General features: G+C 38.0%; 1 protein-coding gene and 1 pseudogene across 2 annotated transcripts in view; one reads left to right on the top strand and one right to left on the bottom strand.

The window, feature by feature from the left end:
• Nucleotides 1-20,392, bottom strand: part of Ldah (lipid droplet associated hydrolase) — an 868,625-nt gene that overhangs the window by 96,269 nt on the left and 751,964 nt on the right. The window lies entirely within an intron of this gene.
• LOC127187160 (tubulin alpha-1 chain-like) lies at nt 17,842-18,787 on the top strand (annotated as a pseudogene).

Here is a 20,392-nt window from a genome sequence, read left to right as displayed (position 1 = left end):
GTGTTCTCTTCCTTGATAACCTAGAAAATCTGTACACTTCTTACAATACTCAAATCTCACTGTCCTAAGGTTTTTAGGTCATTGGAAGTTTCTGGGCGCTTGCAGCTATTAGAACTAATCTACAGTGTAGCACCCATGCTGTCTATTCATATAATAGTTTCTTGTTTGTTTGCCTTAACATTTACAAACAATTTAAAATTTCATAGTGCTTCAGGATGGACCTCTAACAGATAAAGACACCATAAATTAGCAAGTGCCATTTAACATTTTGTGTTATCTACAGCATATTCAATTTCTCAGGCATGAGCTTGACTTACCGTATCATTCTAGCTCCAATGTGGAGCTTTTAGGGGAACACTATACGTTACGATTAGGATCCTTTAATGTTGTAATTACTATAGTCATAGAGTTTGCAGACTCTCTGATGAGCTGTTTTATATAGCACAACAAAGACAATTTTTAAAACAAGAGTAGGACACACAAGCCTACCTCTCTCTTCCTGTAACATATACTAGACACTAAGGACCTTCTTCAAGTTTTGGATCTGGAAGCTTTATCTATTTAGACCATTAAAAATGGCAGAGAAACAGCTCAGTGTATAAGGAGATGATCTGCTGAGAGCTAATCAGAGTCCTGTAAGAACTATATCAATTCTTTCTCAAGGCCTAATTACTTTGAACTAGGTTTTACCTTTCAAAGATTCTATCTCACCCTCATCAAACTGAAGACCAAGCTTTGGGGTACAAACCATTTCTAAACTATAGCAGTGAGGAATAAGATTTCAGCCGTGCATTTATTAAATAATACACTAGCCAGCATCTCATCCTTTTGGGGGAAAATATTCATTTTACACATCAGCGGACCCTGAAAGATAACCAAACATCAATTGCTGATATAATATCCTCCTATGAGGTAGGGGCATGATTCTCCTAATGGTTCTATGTCTTGAGGGACACACGTCACAGGGTAATGATTAAACCTACTGAATTTTTTTGAGACAGAGTCTATGTAGCCTTAGCTGTCCTGGACTTGCTTTGTAGACCAGGCTGACCTCACAGCGATCTGCCTGCCTGCCTCTGCCGCCTGAGTGCTGGGATTAAAGGTGTGCACCACTACACCTGGCACTAAACCTACTGAATTTAAAATGAAAGAACTTTAACAAAGCTGGAATATATTTTTCCACTTTCAGTGTTTCTGTGAGGAATGACCTTAATTAGTCTAACATTCTTGATGCCTCTTAATCCTCTAACTGACAGTGCCCCAGAGAAAGCGCAGCAACTTGCCTGGTAGGTAAAGTGTACAAGACTTAACTATAACTGATTAATTGCTCTCTTCTTCTTGAAGAAGACAATTAGGGGGACCATCTTTTCTATAATAGAAAAAAATTTCTGGACAGCTGTCCATCACAGCCAAATTCTGCCTATGACAGAATGGGTAAGTCTTTCTAATTCTGAAGATCACTTTGTAGTCCTGTTTGGCTTTCATTGTAACTATGGATCCTGATATGGTCTTTCTCAGAAAAGGCTTAACACGTTGGTTTGTGTATGCTTTATTCCTATTTGTATTTCTCATTTGTTCTAGAACCCAAATAGAGATAAAGGGTACCACTTGGGAGTGGTTCTCCCATCAAAGAAATAAATATAGGTCTTTTTTAAAATCATGCTATTGTATTTGTTAATATTTTACATAGAATTTTTGACCTCATTTTCTGAAAAAGGACAAATTTCTATCTTTTAGGGCTTTAGTGTTTTATTCACATTTTTACCAACTTGATACTAGGTTTATAAAAAGAATTAAAACGTTTCCTTTTCTCTATGTTATGGAGAATTTAAATAATATTGGAACTATCAGGAGATTCTATTTGCTTAAAGATTACTCTTTTTTCTTTTTAAAAATTAATTAATTTATTCACTTTACATCCTGATTGTTGTCTCCTCTGTCCTTTGAAGATTACTCTTTTACTTCAAGGGTTTTTTTGTTTTTTGTTTTTTGTTTTTTTGTTCACATATAGCTGAGGAAAATAAACACCCATGAGTCTTTAAGTCTCTCTGTGGTTATTTCAGTGGTTCTCAACCTGTTTAATCTTGTGGCCCTTTTATATGGTTACTCATGTTGTGGTGAACCCCAACCATAAAATTATTTTCTTTGCTACTTCATAACTGTAATTTTGCTATTGTTATGAACCATAATGTAAACATTTTTGTAGACAAAGGTTTGCCAAAGCGGTCACAACCCATAGGTTGAGAACCTCTGGGTTATTTCATTGTCATTTCCAAGTTTTGTGCTTTTATGTCTCATTTATCTACTTGATCAGATGACCCAGTGGTCTATGCTTATGAATTTTAAGTTCAATTCAGTAGAACAGGTGCTTGTATTTCGATATTACTACTATAAACATCTCTTAAAATTATTGAATGCTTATTTTTTTTCTGCCATTGTTAGGACTCTTTCTAATTGACTCTTATGAACTATGAATTTTCTTCTGATTTTTCTTTGCGTAATCTCAGAATTCTGATGTAACCATGAATAAACATTTGTTTGGTAGGCAAGCAGAATTTTCTAGTTTAGTGATTATCGTCCTATGAACGAAACAACTGAGGAATCGGTTCTTTCAGTATCTTTTCAGAAAGTTCTCTCTCTCTCTCTCTCTCTCTCTCTGTCTCTAACACACACACACACACACTTTCATTGGCAGGCATGGAGCTTACTATGTAGCTCAAGCTGACCTTGAATTTACATAAATCTGCCTGCTTCTGCTTCCAGGGTGCTGGGATTAAATGTATGTCCCACTCAGTCTTCAAAAGTTCCTTTAACAGTAAAGTTGGTCCCAATTTTCTGTCCTTCCTAGTGAAGGGTTATATTTTGTTCACCACTGATATCAAGTCTGGTCGTATAGCTTACTTTGACAATGGAATATTGATGTATGGTTTATTGTGGGATTTCATCATTGTGGGAGTTGTGAGGTTCTTTTGCTCTCCCGGAAAATCATCGTGTTCCAGATTGGGGTTCTTTGTCCTGGGTTCCAAAGGAAGACATGAAGGGAAGGTGTAACCAACCAGTGACTGTGTAATGTAGCAAGAAGTGGATTGTTTGTTAATGCAGCAAATACTAGCAAAATTATGTGCTACTTTTTAATGAACTTTCATATGAATTGTCTTTTATACTATGTCACATTTATATATAGAACAAAGTATATTTCCTAAATACGATATGAAATATTTGAACATAAGCATGCAACTACACTGTATGGAACTCAAAGTAATAGCTTTTAATCTTTAAATTATTATGAAAATTTATGGTTGAATCTTTATCTTAATTTTAATATTTCTGCATTTGTTTATTTGTTTTTATGTGTATGTGTCTTTTGTCTGTATGAATGTCTGTGTACCACATGCATGCCTGCTACCTGAAGAGGCTAGAAGTAATGTCAGCTTCCCTTGGATTGGAGTCACAGATGGTTGTGAGTCACCATGTGGGTGCTGGGCATCAAACCCAGATCTTCTAGAAAAGTAACCAGTGCTCTTATCTACTAAGCCATCTCTTTGGCTCCCAAAACCAAGCCATTTTTTAAATGTTTATCTATTTTAATTTAATTTTTTTCTTTTAAAAAATTTATTATAATTTATTCACATTACATCCCACTTGTCTCTTCCTGTTCCCACCCTCCCTTTATTCCTCTCCCATAGACCTCTGATAGAAGGAGACTTCCTCCTCCCTCTGACCATAGCCTATCAGGTCTCATCAGAATACCAGCTTCCCATTCCTCTGTGTGCCCCAGAGCTTCCCTGCCACGGGACAGTAATTGAATCACAGGAACTAGAGTTCATGTCAGAGGCAATCCCCACTGCTCCCTACAGCCGTGGAGGATGAACTGTCCATTGACATGCATTGTCCTTGGTTGGTGGATCAGTTTGTGCAGGTCCCCCTGGGTCCAGATCTGCTGCCCTTGATGGCACTCCCTGTGGCACTCCTAAACCCTCTGGGTCCTTCTGTTCCCATAGTCTTCCATACCACTCTCAGCACTCCACTTGGCATCCAGCAATGAGTCCCAGCATCTGTCCCAATCCCTAGCTGGATGGAGTCCCTCAGAGGACACCTATGTGAGTGTATTCCATGAATGTCTTTTTGGGTCTGTGTTACCTCACTCAGGTCCATTTGCCTGCAAATTTCAAGATTTCCTTGTTTTTAATAACTGAGTAGTATTCCATTGTGTAAATGTGCCACAGTTTTATTTTACTTTTTGTATGTGTGCATGTTTTGTGTGTATATATATGCCTGTACACCATGTGCTTGCCTAGCCCAATGAGGCCAGAAGAGATGTCAGATCCCTCAGTACTGAAGTAAAAGTGGTTGTGACTTATCATCTTGATGTTGCCAACCAAATCTGGGTCCTCTGCAAGAGCTGCAAATGTTCTTAACCACTGAGCCAGTGGTTTTGCTTTTATGGTACATTTCTGGCCATAGTTAGGATTTCCTTGATACTGAGATCGTGGTAAGAAAAGTTTCCTTATTTCAATCCTGTTATATTAACCCAGGGACACAGCTCAAGAACAACTGGAAATCACTCATAATCAAATGACATCATGTACATTTACAAATGGAGTTTCCCATGACTATCAGAAATGCAAACAGGATGAAATCTGAATATAATTAAAATTGTTCTAAGTATAGAAAAGAAAGTATTCTATCATTTTATTGAAATTATAATCTAGAATAGTGGTTCTCAATCTTCCTAATGCTGTGACCTTTTGATACAGCTCCTCATGTTGTGGTGGTCCCATCCATAAAAATTATCTTTGTAAATATTTGTGTTTTCCTATGGTTTTAAGATTGTTTGACTTCTAAGGGGTCGTGGCCCACAGGTTGAGAACCACTGGTTTAGAAGTTAGTCAATACTTAAAGGTTTCAAAGTGACCCACATACTTTCATAGCACATATATTTAAAAATTATTTATTTATTATTTTATGTGTGCATAAAGGGGGCACATGTGCCATGATGTGTGTGTGTGTGTGTGTGTGTGTGTGTGTGTGTGTGTGTGTGTGTGTGTAGGCCAAAGAACAACTTGATTAATTTGATTTTTGCTTTCCATCTTTATATGCATTCCAGGATTTGAACTCAGGTCACCAGGCTTGCACAGTAAACCCATCTCTATGGCCCTCACATCACATGATTGTTTTAAGATTATGTCTCATAGACATACCTAAGAAAGATATAACAGGTGCTAAAAATACTTGAATTTTGTTTTGTTTGTTTATTTGTTACTACCGTACACAACAAAGTTGTTTTACGTGAAAAAATTGGGACAAATGAAAACTTGGTTAATTTTCTGACTTTGTTCTTAGAAATCCAAATTCTCTCTGTGGTAGTACAAATATGAGTTTTAGTAGGCTAATCTCTGACGAATCAGATATGCCTAGAGAAAATAATCTAGAGAGAAACTGAAGCCGAAGACCATATGATTTGCATTATTAGTACTTTCCATGTAATAATTCTACACATTGTTATCATTAGCAACACTATTTCAATCACGGATATCAGCTAGTTCAGAAGAAATCATTTCTGAATTGTCTCTATTAGACTGTGATCAAGAGGAAAAAGTACAAGCCCAGGTTTTCTTTTATTGTTGCTTCTGACGTTTTAAAATAGACTCATTTTCTGTGGTTTCATGTGACCTGCTACATGTGTCACTGGATGGCAGGGAGGCCTGTCTCTCATTAGCACTTCCGCTAGTACTTGAGAAAAATATCCTGTAAGGAAAAAAATAAAAGACTCCAACCATCCCTCCCTGAATTTAAAAGCATTTGACTTTTTTCTTGAGAATTTTGGGGAACACCATCTCTAATTTTAGTTGCATACTCCCCACAGATGATAAAACGAACTCTCTATCTGACTCGAAACATGTTTCTCTTTGATCCTAAAAATGGTTTTTGATTAAAAAATTGGCTCTCCATTATGTTAAGGGTGAGATAGGATTTAGCTGTGTGTGGGGGAAGGAGACAGGTCTATAAAAAACAGAACAAAAGAATATGTTTGAGATAAATCTGTTCCTTTACAGAATTGTATTTTGCTTTTGGAAAACATTTATTAATTGCATATAGTACCAGAGTTGATCAGCTCATGCTGTGTGTGTGTTTTGGAAATAGTATGCTGAAATCCATTACTTATTTTTATTCACCTTTTCATTTTACATTCCCTGTTGTTTTTTAATCAATATTTCGATCATTGGATTTTACCAAAAAAGACTCTGGAGCCAGATGGTGGGGGTGAGAACATGATAGCTCAGAAAGGCAGAGAAAGCACCCAGCTGACCTTACTCCTCAGCCGACATCGAAAAAGAAGGAAAAGCTCTTTATCCACATTGTCTCAAAACCCCTCCCTTCTACTTCCTGCACATCTCTCTATCCATTCGCCTCTTTTGCTATCATTTTTTTCTATGTTCATGTCCGGTCAACTGTTGCTCTTGACCTATGGTTGACTTTATTTAATCCTGTTTACAATATTCAACCAGAAAGCTCTTGGATTAAAGGTGTGTGCCAGGATTGAGCCACACCAGAACTAGAAACAGTTTTTTTTTCCAGTAGACAACACAATCTTAGGGGTTCACAGTATGATCAAATATCCTGTAACATTTCCTTTTATTTTAATCTGAATAAAAAGGAAAGATTTTTAACTCTAACACAGTAAGGATATTTACAATAATGAAGCTATTTCTGCCATGTTTTAAGATCTGTAAAATGTTCATGTCACTCTCCTATGAACTCAGCAATTTGAATATTCTGAACAGCTTGTAGTCTGGAACTGATCTTTGGGTGGTGTTTGTCAGCTCAGTGTCAGTCCTTGCTAGGTAGAACACAGCAGTCCACCCAAAGATGTTGTCCAGTGTTTGTGCAGAACCTGGTGGCAGAGGAGGCATGGGGCAGTTTTCTCCAGGGGTTATTGGTACCACAGTCCAGATGGATTTGTCCTTACAAGGGCCCCATCATCTTGGAGACTTCAAAGGTTATTGTTAGGAATGGTCATGGTTTGTTGTAGAAAATGTAAACATTTTAAATGCCATAAGCTCTCTGAAATCTTTGAGGACCACAATCTACTAAGTACATCTGAGGTACACAAAGTTTTTTCCTAGTCACCTGCTTCAGTCTCAAACCTGAAAATACCTACAGGAAGTTAGATGAAGCTTATTTCTAGAATTAGTTAGTACTCTGTATGGCTACTTATATTATGACAGAAAGTGTATGTATACATAATAATTATACTTTTTTTTAGATAATATGTATTCCTTAAGAAGTTTTAAAGAGTCAAATGAAAACCAAAGGATTATGAGATTAGTGGCAATAGAGTAGTCCCCTATTTTTTTGTTTTCCTCAGTCCCATACCAGGTGGCTCTTCTGACATGAGATAGAGACTTTGGATTTTCCTTGAACAAGCATACCTGAGTTTAGAAAAGAAGAGCGCCACACTCCAACCCCAAAGTCAGCTTTAATTTTTAATTGAATTGGGATCATGTAAAGACCACTTGCCATTTATGTCTGTAAAGGGCAGCAGAGATGAGCTGGAGGTAGGCAATACCACTTGGCCAATTCACCATTTTTCATGGGACACATCCTTTTGATAATCTGTACTTTTTCTTGAGATGTTTCACTTGTCCAGTGCTCTCTGGATTCCTTAGTTGCATGCTTTTATTCTCCTGGAATGATAAAAGCAAAACCCTGCTCCAACCCTTAACTCTGGGAGGTTCCTTTTTTGGCAGGATGTATCTTCCCTAGGGCAAAATGTTTTTTTGGCAACAGAAAAAGTATTATCTTTCAACTGAAATGTAAAAATTTCATTTTTTGAAACTAAATATGCCTTAGTATGTGTGGATAAATATACCTATATTTCCATTTCTCTTTATATATACATTCAAGGTTTAAGTGTATTTATTTTTAGATCACAAAAGACATCCACTTAAAATTTCAGCATGCTTTGGCAGTTTAAATCCCTGTAATTCCTGTGTGCCTGCCTCTGCCTTCCAAGTGCTGGGATTAAAGGTATGAACTTCCGTCTGTGTATGGATTCATTAAAATAGTTATTCTCATAGGGTTGTCCTGGTTTAATTTGGTTCTCCATTTCCCTTATTTTTTAGTGTTAGTGATAAACTTTCAAATTTTTAGAATGTGTAATCTATCATTCTTGCTGATTTATTCTGAACTTCCTGGCAAATTTTAATATTCTAGTCTTAATTAAACATGATGCAAATTTATCCACTATTTCATTATTTTCAGACGTTTTATCTATATGACCTGTACGAGCTACATAAAATTTGATGTCTTTCTAAGTTTTGATAGGCTTTTCAATTTCCATTCTTGCCTCCCATAACCAGCTATCTTTGCCATTTATCTGCCAGTTAGTCATTTTCCATTTTGATGACCATATAGCTATACTGTTGTACACATATCATGAATTGGAGAAGATGGAGATTTTCCTTTTGCTTTTCTAGTTGTTTGTCTTATAGCTAATATTGATGCACTGAATTTTTTTTTTTTTTTTGGTTCCTTCCTCAGTATTGGCCATTACATCCCCCTCTCTATAGGCTGCCATTTTCCATTAGTTTTAGTTCCATCAGTGCCTGATGAACCATCACTAAACCATCCAAGGGTTGAGACCATTCCATTGGTTCCTACAGTTCAATAGGTGTCTTTTTTGGGGGAGGGATGAGCAGTTAGGGATGGGGATTATAGGCAAGTTATTTCCTCAGTTCAGAAAGGCGCAGACACCTTTGATACCACATCATGGACATGAAGGAATTCAGATAGGTACTAGTTCCACTGTAATATTTTTGTTCCATGGCAAAGTCTGTGAAGGACTCTGCCACTGAACGATCTGATCTGCCATTGTAAGGGGTGCCTGGTACTCACAAAACCTGGTCTTTGTTCCTTTCCCCATGGGAAATTAGCTACCTTTCTAGTTACCATGTGTGTCTTTTTGGGTCTGGGTTACCTTACTCAGGATTATCTTTTCTAGTTCCATCCATTTGCTTGTAAAATTTATGATTTCTTTGTTTTTATTGGCTGAGTAGTATTCCATTGTATAAATGTATCATAGTTTCCCTATCCATTCTTCATTTAAAGGACATCTAGGTTGTTTCCAGATTCAGGCTATTATGAATAAAGCTGCTATGAACATAGCTGACTAAGTGTCCTTGTTGTATGGAGGAACATCTTTTGGGTATATATACTCAGGAGTCGTATAGCTGGGTCTTGAGGTAGAATTATTCCCAAATTTTTGAGAAAGCATGTCGATTGATTTCCCAGTGTGGCTGGTTGTACAAGTTTGTACTCCCACCAGCAATGGAAGACTGTTCACCTTTTCCCACATCCTTGCCAGCATGTGCTGTCACTTGAATTTTTTGATCTTAGTTATTCTGTTGGGTGCAAGATGGAATATCAGAATTGTTTTGATTTGCATTTCCCTTATGACTAGGGATGTTGAACATTTCTTTACGTGTTTATTGGCCATTTCAAATACCTCTGTTGAGAATTATGTTTAGCTCTGTACCCAGTTTATATTGGGTCATTTTGTTTGTTGGTGTTTAATGTAATTATGTATATTATATGTATATATAATATATATGATATTAATCCTTTGTTGGATGTAGGATTGGTGAAGATATTTTCCCAATCTATAGACTACTGTTTAGTTTTATTGACAGTGTCCTTGGCCTTACAGAAGCTTTTCAGTTTCATAAAGTCCCATGTATTAATTGTTAATCTTAGAGCCTGAGCTGTTGGTGTTCTGTTCAGGAAGTTGTCTCTTGTGCCAATGAGTTCAAGGGTCTACCTCACTTTATTTTATAATAGATTAGTGTATCTTGTGTTATGTTGAGGAATTTGATCCACTTGGGCTTGAGTTTTGTTCAGGGTGATGAATATGAACCTATTTGTATTTTTCTATATGTAGACATCCAGTTAGACCAGCACCATTTGTTGAAGATGCTGTAATCATTTCCCCATCATATGGTTTTGGCTCCTTTGTCAAAAATCAAGTGTCCATAGGTGTGTAGGTTTATTTCTAGGTCTTCAATTTGATTCCACTGATCAACTAATCTATTTCTATACTAGTAATATGCAGTTTTTATTACTATTGCTCTGTAGTATAGATTGAAGTTAGGGATGGAGATACCTCAAGAAGTTCTTTTGCTGTATAGGATTGTTCTTTTTAGCTATTCTATTTTTTCCATATGAAGTTTAGAATTGTTATTTCAATGCCTGAAAAGAATTGTGTTGGTATTTTGGTGGGGATTGTATTGAGTCTGTAGATTGCTTTTGGTAAGATGGCCATTTTTACTATATCAATCCTAACAATCCATGAGCATGGGGCATCTTTCCATATCTTCTTCATTTGCTTTCTTTAGATAAAGACTTGAAGTTCTTGTCAGCAGGTCTTTGACTTGCCTGGTTAGTTACACCAAGATACTTTATATTATTTGTGGCTATTGTGAAGGGTGAAGTTTCTCTAATTTCTTTCTCAGCCCATTTGTCATTTGTATACAGGAGTGCTACTACTTTTTTGAAATTAATCTTGTATCCAGCCACTTTGCTGAAGGTGTTTATCAGCTGTAGGAGTTCTCTTGTTGAATTTTGGGGGTCACTTATGAATATTATTATATAATCTGTGAATAGAAATACTTTGGCTTCTTCTTTTTTGATTTGTATCTTAGTTGTGTTATTGCTCTAGCTAGAACTTCAAGCACTATATTGAAGAGATATGGAGAGAGTGGGCAGCCTTGTCTTTTCCCGGATTTTAGTAGAATTGCTTTGAGTTTCTCTCCACTTAATTTGATGTTGGTTATTGGATTGATGTATATAGCCTTTCTTATGTTTAGGTATGGGCCTTCTATGCCTGATCTCTCCAAGATTTTTTATCATGAAGGGGTGTTGTATTTTGTCAAAGGCTTTTTCTTTATATAATGAGATAATCATGCGATCTTTTTCTTTTACCTTGTTTGTGTGGTGGATTACATTGATGAATTTTCATATGTTGAACCATCCTTGATATGATGTCTACTTGGTCAGTATACATGATATACTTGATGTGTTCTTGGATACGGTTTGCGAGTATTATATTGAGTATTTTTGCATCAATGTTCATGAGTAAAAGTGGTCTGAAATTTCTCTTTGTTGAGTCTTTGTGTGGTTTAGGTATTAGAGTGACTGTGGCTTCATAGAATGAGTTTGGTAATGTTCCTTCTGTTTCTATATTGTGGATTATTGGTATTAGCTCATCTTTGATTGTCTGGTAGAATTCTGTGCTAAAACCGTCTGGCCCTGAGTTTTTTTTTTTTTTTTTTTGATTGGGAGACTTTTGATGACTGTTTCAATTTCCTTAGGACTGTTTAAAATGTTTATTTCATCTTGATTTAACTTTGGCAAGTGAAATCTTTCAAGAATATCATCCATTTTTTTTTTTTTTCCGTTTTGTGGAATACAGGTTTTTGAAGTGAGACCTAATCATTCTTTGGATTTTGTTAGTGTCTATTGTTATGTCCCCCTTTTTATTTCTGATTGTGTTAATTTGTATATTCTCCTTCTGCCTTTTAGTTAGTTGGCTAAGGATTTGCTATCTTGTTGATTTTCTCAGAGAATCAGCTCTTGGTTTCGTTGATTCCTTGTATTGTTCTCTTTGTTTCTAATTTATTGTTTTCAGGCCTGAGTTTGATAATTTCCTGTTGTCTACTCCTCTTCTGTGTGTCTGCTTCTTTTTGTTCTAGAGCCTGTATAGCATCCATTGGTGACTCTATGCTGAGGTGAACTATTTGGGGTAAGACACAGTTATCTTTATACCACTTTTGAGGGGCAGTCATTGTAGAGCATGTGTTAAAAATATTTTCACTATGAAAGTCAGCATTGCTCTTGTGTTTAAAATTGCTAATCAAGCCAGGCATAGTGATGTGAACCTGCAACATCTATCACCACTTAGGAGGCTGAGTCAGAAGGATAAAGAATGAAGGGATTCTGGGCTACATAGTAAGTTTGTTGAGACCCTGTCTAAACAAACAAATGAAAATGACAAGTCAGCCTGATCTAATATTCTGGCTCCTCTCTGCCCAGTAAAGTAACATAACTCATTTATTGCTGCAGGATAGGAAAGACATAGCATAAATAGGAGATGAATTATCCTTGCTTTTGTTTTTGAAAATGAATCCAATGAGAGGAGTGGAAATTAAGTGACTAGTCTATAAGCTTGGAAGACTATATGGTAGGAGAGAATAATGGGTCTTCCATAGGATGAGCATACTGGCAGACAATAGGAGAAAATACCATTTGCTGAGAGTCTAGGGGAGGCCATAAGAAAAGAAAAGAGAGAGTATGTTTGGTCACTGAGGGTCCTACTTGAGTGAGAAGCTGAGGTATATTCCAGTAGGCTATGGAATTAGCCTAGGTGCTCATCAACAGATGAAAGAATCCAGAAACCTAGTGTATATACATAATGGAGTATTGTTCAGCCACAGGAAAAGCAAAACTATGTAATTTTTCAGTAAAATTATAGAACTGAGATCATCATGTTAAGTGAAATAAGTTGAACTCAGAAAAACAAATACTGCTTCTTTCATATATACAATCAGAAATGAAAGTAGCAGGGAGGAGGATGAGCAACTGGAGCAGGGGAACAAGAGAGAGCAGTAGGGGCATGATAAAAGTACATAGTGTATATGTATGGAAATAGCATAATAAATCCCATTATTTGTACATTCAATGAAAATAGATTTCCAGAAACAAATAGTAAGTGTTTATTTCTTATTCTAAGTTGTCATAAGGTTAGACATGAAGGGAGAGGAGCCTATGTGACTGACTGCTGCAAGTCCTAGTTGTAGGCACATTTCTGCTCAATAAAAGCTTCTACCTTTTTTTTCCCTTAGCATCCAGGATAAGGTGTACTTATAAATCTAATGAAGCAGTTTCCCAGGTCTATGTGTTCAGAGTAGCTGGACCTGAACATGCTGGTGGAAATAGCATTATTATGGAAACAAACAAACAAAAAAACCCCTTAACTTCCTTCAAATGATTATCCCTGTGCTGAGCACCATAAACTGCATTAGAGTCTTTATTAGGAAGGGCTAAAACACAAGGACCGTTCTGGATAGAATAGCTGTATAAGGAAAGGATTGGAGGTATGAATGCCTGCACGATCAAAAGTGAGTCAAGATTTTATTGCTTTGGAAGAAGTCCTAAGGAAGAGCAGTGAAAGACAGGTCTGGGTGGGGTTGACAAGAAACTGAGGCAACATTGGTTATTCTGGAGTCTAAGAATGGCTTAGGAGAGCCAACAGGACAGCAGTGTAGGGATCACATTTGCAGTGACTAGCTGTCAGGCAGGGAGACAAGGATATTATAGTCTCTCTTTCCGTTTGCCTTGAGGCTTCTATATAGAACTAAAATGTGTTTCAGTATCCTGTTCTGTCATCTTAGTGGATGTCCCAGAGTTATAACTTGGGAACTCTGCATCGAGGCCGCTCAGAGATACATTACCACTAGCAAAGAGTATATACTACTATCATTTCTATAGCAGGAGTCTAAGCTTTCAGAGGGGCCAGATGCAAGGTTCTAGTTTAGATAAACTTCACCTTCCAGAGTCTAAAGCATGGCATGTGATGCTTCACATTCTTTGTTATGTAATTGGAATGGTCCTCCTCCAGAAAGACAGGAACAGGGAGGAGAGGGGTAGAGGAATTCAAATTTGAGCATCCTGTTTTATTTGACATCTGAAAGTGGAGGAGAGGAAAGTAGAGGGGGGGAGAGCAGGGGGAGGAGAGGACAGGAGAGGAGAGGGGAGGACAGTGGAAGGGAGGGGGGGGGAAAGGGGGAGAGAACAGAGGAGAGAATACTGATGCTATTTGTTGGGTTTCTTGGGAATCCTGACTAATACAATGCATTTTTGTTTCATTATCTCATTTGTTATGTAATAATTCTAAGATTTAGTGCTTATAGCTATTTGTTTTGCTCACGAGATTACAAGTTGTTTAAAATTCCCTGGGAATGGTTTGCTTCTGCTTGATGTGATACATCTCAAATGTTCAACTGTGTGGGTCGGGTTAAAAAAAACACCTCTGTTTAAGCTGGCTTTCTCTCTCCTGTTTGTGGCTGCTTTTGTCTGTCGAATGCCTTCCTCCTTCCTCCAGGTCCATGTGTTGAAGCCATGGTCCTTGGCTTGTGGCACCACTGGGAAGTGTTATGATCATTAGAAAGTATGGCATAGCAGAAGGATTTCAGGTTCTTGGGTGCTGCATGGCCTTAACAGGATATTGAAGTTCTGTCCTGCTGACTTTGCTGTTCCTTGCTCTGGTTATTGTATGGTAGGCAGCCTCCCCTGCCACATCCTTCCACCCTGGTGCGCTTGCTGCCTGTGACCATCCACAAAGCAACAGGCTGCACAGACTGTGAACCTCTGAAACTGAGAGCCAAAGAAAGTCTCTCCTTTTTTTCAGTTACGCCTGGTATTTTGTTATAGTTGTTGGAAGTCATTTTACACAATTGGCAGTGAGTGTGGCCTGAGCTGTTGGTGAGGAGCTGAGCACTGTTTCCTAGCATGTACCCCTTTTCACAGGTGCTGGGGTTTCCCCATACCATGGAGGTTATATTTTAAAAGCAAATGGTTCAAGAGTAAACACCAGATAGCTGCATCATCCTGTCTGACCTTGCCTTAGAACTCACAGAGCATAATCTTTGCCTCAAACATAAGTCCACCTGGATTTCTTTAATTTACAGGCAAAATATGTGGTGTTCAGGTAAGTATGGATTTCAGACAAGTAATAAGTGGGCTCATAAGGATTAAGACATCATCTGCAATATTTGGATCATGCTTATACTAACAAGCTTGGTGGGTAGGCTTCTTGAGTTTTATTTGCTGGATCTGTAGTGTAGTTTCCCTCTACCAAGAGGAGAAATGTTAAAATCATAATATAGTGAGAGTATGTGGAATGAGAGGATTATGCCTATATTCAGGAACAACTCTGCCAAGGCTTTTGATTTCACCCCATGTGTAAAATACATCCATGGTTAGGAACATCAAGTCTCATTCCTCTAGAAATCGATTTGAGGTTTAGAATCTCATCTCTAAAAGAGGTTCAAGAGTAGGTGAAGGTCTGATGTACTGTTCTTTCAGTACAACTTCCTTTTGTTTTGAAGACCCTTCGCAAGTAGAGACAAGATTTGTGTCCCCTATACAAGCTGACATATGACAGTAAGGTGAGTAGAATACAATAGCTTATAGACTCTTCCATTCCAAAGTAGAGAGGATAACAGTGACTTTCCCAGAACAGTTCTGAAATTCTGCCAGGTAAATGATAGGTTTTTGGCTAGGGGCTCAATCCAATGCCTGCAGGGTAGATTCCTAGGGCGCTTGACTGTGCTTAGGCTCTTGGTTCTTCCTGCCAAGGTGCCTTTCTTGTTTACGATGTTCTGTATTGGAACTCACTCGTTTTTCTACACTTGCTTCCCACCTCTAGTAGTTTAACAGTTCAAATACCTCTCTTCTTTTTGTCACGTTTCTTGTTTTCCATCTCAGTTTCCATCATTCCTTTCAAAATACTGTGATATGTGTATATCAGATTGTAATCCTTCTGTCAGTACAAAATTGGCATTCACACATCTCTCTGAAAGAACATCCCCACCTTGAGTACTAGGAGATATCAACCAGACTGAGCACTTAAGATGTTTAGGTGCTCTATTATTTCACTATTGCTTCTTGACTTTGTCTTCTAGCTTACAAAATATTGTACCAAGCTTATCCTCTCTCACTTTACCTCTGATTTGCCTTTTATGTATGTTTCCTGGCCCAATGTTCCACATCATCACAACCTAAGGGGCTTAAAACAAGCTGCTTAACAATTCTGGAGATGAATTTTCCAAAGTTAAGGCATTGGTCAGACTTTGCCCCACTTTGTATAACAGACTCTAAGTCTTTATTTGCGTTAAATGTGTGTGTGCATTGCAGGTGCAGGTGTCCATGTGGTTTGTCCACCTCTGGGCAGGTGCCTGAAGGCTGGAGGAGAACACTGGATATCTTCCTTTATCATTCTTAACCTAATTCCTTTGAGGCAGTGTCTCTTCCTGAGCCCAGAGCTGGCAACGTTTGGATAAACTGACCAGGATAAAGCCCCATGAACCATCTGTCGCAGCTCCCTACAGCACTGGGGTTACAGGTGCTGCGCAAGCCTATTTCTAGCTCATATAAAGGGATGCCAGATCAGGTCCTCAGGGTTGTGAAGCAAGTCCTGTTAGCCACTGAGCCGTATCATCAGTCTCACCCTTTAGAATAGAGGAGACCATATAATATCTTTCCTTAGTTCTCATATCACATCATCTTTGGTTTGTGGCCACGACATTCCAGTTGCTGTTTCTTCCATCATGTGCCTGTTCTCTTATGTAATAGCAGTGTAAATGTCGACTTCACAAGTGAACCTTCATACAGTGGTTTTATTACCCTACCATCTACATTCCAGTTTTTGATAATAGAGCTAAAAATGTCCCTTAGAACACTTTTTATAATTCTAGGCACAGTCTAGAGGTAGCTATCACATTTGTCACCTAGTCTCTGTGGCCATACTACACAGCATTTTCTGTGCCTTTGGTTGCACTGAAATTTTAGGGATTATAAGGGGATTCTATAATTTTTAAATCAATAAATCTTTACTGTAATGTTTGTGTGTTTCTAATTAATTTGAGCTTAACAATTTCAGCTAGAAGACCAGATAAGTGTTGTGTCTGTCTTCAAGTATCATTGCTAGAGGTATATAGTATGACTCTGTTTATTACTAATGGCATTAATTTGGAACATTTGGATAAGACATTGCTCAGCTTCACAGTGGTTTAATTATTATCTATTTCTGTCAACTGATAAGCATTTTATCTGTAAAATAATTCAGACATCCCATTTTAATCACAATTCTTCCTGGAGAAATTCCAACCATTGATGATTACCATGGTGATTGTAAACTAACTCCCTGACAGTTACCAATAGGTTCCTGACATAGTGCTATGAGCAAGAGAGCCCCTTCTTCTTTGTCTCTTTGCTTATGTATTATGATGGATACATGGCATATGAGCCAGACTTTTCATTGCTGTGACAGACTATCTGGCAGAGCAGACATAAGAGAGATAATTTATTTTGGCATATGTATTCAGAGGTAGAAGTCCACAGTTGGCTGACTTCATTGTTTCTGGGTCAGTGGTGAGGCAAAGAGTCAGTGAAGGAGGGTATGGTGAAACAAAGTTGCTTCCTCCATGATGGGGAAGGAAACTGAAAGTAAGAGGGGGAGAGAGGAGGGAAGAAGAGAAAGAACAGGACAGGCATATCTTTAAAGTTATAACTTGAACCGTACACTTCCTCCAGTCAGACCTCACCTCCTAGGAACCCATTCAATATGAACTTATCAGTGGAGTGACTCATTGATGAGGTTAATGCTCAGGTGATCCAGTCACCTGAGGTGACTAGTTGTGGACCAAGCCTTTAGCATGTGATGTGGTTGTTGTTGTTTTGCTTTGTTTTCAAGTATACTTAACACCCAAAACAACATACAGAGTAATTTTTGCTGGCTTAGAACTCCTGTAATTATATGCATAGTAACCTCATTTGTTTAGAAGGGTCTCTTCAAGATGTTAAAGCTGGGTTCTACGTACTTCATGGTATTTTTTTTAACACACTGTAACTTTCTGATCTATCTATCTATCTATCTATCTATCTATCTATCTATCTATCTATCTAATTTATCAATTATTTCATGGTTATCATATATTTTGATGCTGAGGCTCAAATTCAATGCTCATGTATGTGTGGTAAATGCTCCAACAATGGAGCAAGGTGGCTGACCAGTGCATGGGTCTTCAGGGCTTCTTGGTTTTCCAAAACTTTGAGTAGGAAACTGGCTCTGGCTTCACCTCCTTGCTAATGGAGCGGCTGTCTATTGATTATGGAAAGAAATCCAAGATGGAATTCTCAATTTACCCTGCCCGCCAGGTTTCCACCACTCTGGTTGAGCCCTACAATTCCATCCTCATCACCCACACTACCCTCAAGCACTCTGACTGGTAGACAGTAAGGCAATCTATGACATCTATTGTAGAAACCTTGACATTGAGTGTCAGACTTACACTGACCTTAACCTTAACCACCTTATTAGCCAGGTATGTCATCCATCACTTCCTCCCTCAGATTTGATGGGGCATTGAATGTTGACCTGACAGAATTCCAGAGCAACCTGGTGCCCTACCTTGCATCCACTTCCTTCTTGCCACATATGTCCCTATTATCTCTGTTGAGAAAGCCTACCATGAGCAGCTTTTTATAGCAGAGATCACCAATGCTTGCTTTGAGCCAGCCAACCAGATGGTGAAATGTGACCCTCACCATGATAAATACATGGCTTGTTGCCTTCTGTACTGTGGTGATATGGTTCCCAAAGATTCAATACTGCTATTGCCACCATCAAGACAAAGTGTAGTATTCAGTTTGTGGACTGGTACCCCACTGTCTTCAAGGTTGGTATCAATTACCAGCCTCCCACTGTGGAGCCTGGTGGAGACCTGGCCAAAGTCTAGAGAGCTCTGTGCATGCTGCGCAACACCACAGCCATTGCTGGGGTCTGGGCTTGCCTAGATCATAAGTTTGATCTGATGTATGCTAAGTGTGCCTTTGTGCACTGGTATGTGGGTGAGGGCATGGAGGAAGGCAAGTCCTCTGAAGCCTGTGTGACATGGCTGCCCTAAAGAAAGGTTATGGTAAGATTGGTGTGGATTCTGTTGAAGGATAGAGTGAGAAAGGAGAAAATACTAGTCTGTTCTTTGAGCCCCTGTATCATGTCAAACTCCCAAGACTTCAGCTTCAATGTTAAGCTGACAGGCATTATGTCATTAATTGTGTTATTTTCATCATGTGACCATGTCTTCTTCATGTGTGCTTGTAAGGGTTTTTTCCATGATGTCTCAAAGTAAATGCTTTGAGATGTATCAAAGTAAAATTCACCAAAATTAATATGTATATACATTATATATAGATATTTTTAGCTATTTTATCTATATAGCATTGCAGATATTTATCAAATTTAAACTCAGACTTCTAATTATAATGGCAACAAGTTTTTTTTCTGTTTCCTCATTTAGTATTTGATATTTTCTTCCTTCATAATAAGAGTTCTGTTTCTCATCAATAGGGGAGTATTAAACTCATTCGTTTAACTCTATTATATGTTTAGGATAACTTAGAAGTTGTTTCATTTAAACCACTGCCAAAAGCAAGTGTTCTGCAAAGAGTTAAAGATTTTTTTTTTTTTTTTGTTCTTGGGCAAGAAAGTTATCATTTTTGCACATGGCAGAATTTTCTAACAGCTGGAAAAAAAATCACATTAAACAAAGAAGCAAAGAAGCCCTAATTTTAGTGACAATATATATGTCCTGGCTGGACTTCTTCTAGTCCTGTTGTTTTGGGCATTTGAAGATTTGAAGCCAATTCCATAGATATGTTTCCATTCAAGGCAAACAGTGTTCTGTCAGCTGATTTGGAATCTTAAATTCTCCAAACACCACTCCACATTCTCTTATACTATGGATTTGGTTTTTAAAAAAAAGTTTTAGGTGAGCTTTTGTTTAAAAGACATCTGACTGGGGAAATGGGATAAGGGGGACTCTTAAGAGGGGGCAGGGTGGTAGATGAGGGATAAAATAGCAGTAAGAACATAGTTCACTATGTCAGCATAGTCCATAACTACATTCTAAACATTTGCCTAATACTTACAGACAAGTGTAGTCCTCACCCCTTTATCAAGGAAGCCTCTCTTTGCAACAGATGAAGACCTTTACAGAAAACCATAACCAATCAAAATGCAGAGTTGTGGAGCCTAGTCTCACAGGCTACATCTATGAAACATTCCCGCACATAGAGCTCAGGGGACATCATGGAAGAGACAGTAGAAAGACTGTAAGATCCATAGGATCAGGGAGTTTGCTTTGAGACCCTGTCTCCTAGTAACATCAAAAGCTACAGTTATAATGTCTCACCAGCCAGATGGCCTAAGCACAAGCTGAACAAGGACTGTGACAATAGACATGCCAAAGTGGACAGAGGAAAGCCCACAAGGCCTCAACCCTACACAAAAGAGCTATAGGCATCCAAGGGTTACTGAGAGTGAGAGAGAGGTAGTCTTTTCCAGGGAAGAGTACACACATTGGTTATCCAATACCAAATGTCCCTAAAAACATACCATATGAGTGCCATTGTATAGACTGAGCAGGTTATACTTAGAAATAGATATGTAAACACATATTACATATATATATATATAATTAATAAAAAAGAGGACATGAACTTGAAAGAGAGCAAAAATGGGTATAGGCTTAAAGGGAAGAAATGGAAGGGAGAA

This window comes from Acomys russatus, chromosome 1 (assembly GCF_903995435.1).
Source record: "Acomys russatus chromosome 1, mAcoRus1.1, whole genome shotgun sequence".
NCBI classification, from domain to species: Eukaryota; Metazoa; Chordata; class Mammalia; order Rodentia; family Muridae; genus Acomys; species Acomys russatus.
This window is presented reverse-complemented; position numbering and strand designations above follow the sequence as displayed.